The sequence below is a fragment of the Halyomorpha halys genome, unplaced genomic scaffold (assembly GCF_000696795.3).
Source record: "Halyomorpha halys isolate HHAL.00 unplaced genomic scaffold, Hhal_1.1 Scaffold26.1, whole genome shotgun sequence".
NCBI lineage: Eukaryota > Metazoa > Arthropoda > Insecta > Hemiptera > Pentatomidae > Halyomorpha > Halyomorpha halys.
Window position 1 is genome coordinate 1,060,397 of NW_027115055.1, and position 3,124 is coordinate 1,063,520.

Sequence of the window (3,124 nt, forward strand, 5' to 3'; positions counted from 1 at the left end):
TCCGAACAACTATAAATCAATTTATTTTAGCAAATATCATGAAAATTACTATTCCTAGAAAGGTAAAGGTCATAAACTTTTTTATAGTTCATTGGACGAGCTTTAATATGAGTGCTGATAGACATCTGTACGTCACATAGTTCCTGAGATATAGATTTCTCAAAATAAATTAACTAACTTAAATCTGTCAGTAGATTTTTAAGAAATTTTGTTTTTTATAAAGCTGTATCTCGAGAACTATTGGACGTAAATAGCTCTATTAGGGCTAATATTTCAGCAAATTTACTCTTCTTTAAATAATGTGCCCTTAGGTTTTCTAGTGTTGTTGGTAGTTTTAAGATATGAATGAAAAATTAATGTTTTTTTAAGGTTTTGAAACAGCCGCCATTTTTTATCCCCCCTACCTATATGTAGCAGACTCATCCTCATCAATTTTGACTAGTAATTATACATACTTTTCATTAAAGTAATCAAAGATTGGGGTGAGATAACTTCCTTTTTTTCTTCCCGGCTCTTGTACTACTAGGTCCGAGGTATATATAGGTATATAATGATTATTGTATACTAAACTAATCAATTTGCATGGTATATAACAATCATTAACTACAAGCAGGCTGTATATGATAATAAAATAATTTCTAAAATTATGTACAATATTTTATTTTTCGATTCCTAGGGCACATTAGCAAGAAACCTGGAACACATGTCTCATATTTTTCGACCCAGTATCGTCAAAAAAAAGATTTATTGAATCGATGATCCCACGTGCGTAGCTTTCCTTAGCTAGGTTAACGGAAACAAACTTTCGCGAGTCTAAGCATCATTTTAATTAAATATGGACTGCAGTAGATAAACATTTTTTAAAAATATAAAAAGGTGATTTGATTACGTTACAAAAACCAGTCAAAACATTAATTTATTCCAGTTTTCCAGATATTAACACATACCTAAATTGCAAAACAGGGTGTTTTCATAGCTGTATATGGAATGACACATAAGGTTTATTTTAAAAATTGATTTAATTTTATTTTAATATAGAATATATATTCGAAAATAATTTCATTTTATGGTATTTTTAATGTTTTATTATAATATTACGAGCCGAGGCCCTGTAAATGTTTTCCTTAAACAATGTTGTACAAAAAGTAATTGTATGTATCATTTAAGATATAATTATTTTATTTTGATATTTCAGTTATAAAATCACAATTAAAAACAATTTTAATTGTAATTGCTATTTACTAGCAAATATAATTGCGTTGAATTTTTATCCCACAAATATATATCCTCAAGAAAACGACTAATATTTAAATACAAAACATTCTATTAATTTAGTTAGTTGCATCTCATAGTTATCAGTTAAATCCTCTACGACAACGATCTACAACTCCGTTTTTTTTTGGGGGGGGGATAGGAAGAAGGATTTTTTTTTTTTTAATAAAAATAAATATTTTCACTCGGCATTGTTCTTGTTGACTGGCTCCATGGACAACGGTCACGCCTTTATTACGAATCGAATCGCTTTGTTATTGTTGGGATAGAATTATAAATGGTTTATTACATGAATGATTAAACATCATCATTAAATAACAAATGTTAAAAGTTGAAAAGTACGATTTTTTGTAAATTTTATACTGAGACAGACTGACTGTTTTATTTTATATGTGTACGATGATGTTTATAATTATTATTTTAGTTAATTATTTTTAACCATGTAGAAATCAATTTAAAGTATTAGGCATTTAAGTTCATTATTAAAAGCTAAACACAAACAATTTATATTTTTATATCTCACTGATTGAAGGCGCAAAATTAAGCGATTCGGATCGATATTTCTCTCGAAATAGAAGTATTTCTACATTATTTTATATTTTTATATTATTCCATAATAATTCTAGGACATAGTGATCTAAACTCTTGTGTAAAGCAAAACCAATTCTATACCTCAAAGGTTATAATGCTATTTTAATATAATTATTTGTGAAGTCTTTCTATTAAAATATGTCTATAGCTGTTTAGGAAAAATAATTTCTACATCGCCTTAGGGAGAATTACTATGATTCAACCTTGCAAAGAACTGTGTAAACAGTGATTTTACTTGCACACAAAACAATACTTTCACTAATTATAAACTTTAATTGTTACCTTTTTGGTTCAAAATCATTTAATTAATTTTTATTAAGGTCTTACTGTATTTTAGGAGTAAATAATTTTTAAAAGTTTTAAAAAAATTTAGTATCTAACAAATTTTAATATCTAATTCGATTCTTTAAATATTGTATTAATTTTTAAGTAATTAAAGTTCATAAGGACATGATAAAATTTAAAAAAATAAATAAATAAATCCAACATTTTCTATTTTTTTTATTTTTTTTTTTTTTTTGGCGGTTGGCTCTACAGACATTGGAGATCTTTAGACGCCTGAGCCAGCCTTCTCCACGCTTGTCCATCTAGTGCTTGGAGCTTTCCAGTTTGCAGCATGCAGCTCTTTCGCATCTTTGTTGATTCTGCCTATCCATCTGGTTTATAGCCTCCCACACTGTCTCTTACCAACTAAAGAGGCATTCATGGTTGTGAAGAGGCGTCATAATGAATTGCTTCGAGCCACATGTACCGCTCATATTAATCTCTTTACCTTCATATCATAACATATTCACTAACAAGTCTCTGCTAACAGTACAATGTTAGTTCTTCTTCTCTATGTGTAAAGACTGATCCCAGATCGTTCCAGTAATTGTGAGGAAAACTTTCCGTTCAAATCTCACGATTCTGCTTTTTGGGGTACCTGGTTAGAGCTCAGGTCTCGTAGCCGTGCTTTATCCTGACTTTGTACACCGTTAGTTTCAAAGTTTCCCGGCTTGGAATTGTATATTTTATTATATCTTCATTTATTTGCAAGCCGATTTCCTCTGTTTCTCTAAATAGAGTCTTTGTGAGACTTTCCATGTCATCTTGGATTCTTCCTAGGACCACAAAGTCGTCTGCGTACGCCAGGACTTCATGTTTCATTTCGATGCAACATACCATTAAATTATATCTTACAATATATACAAAATGGCCGTATAAAGTATAAGAATTGCCATCATTTGAATTTTTTTAACAGTCCATTTTCAGATGAAAAAAT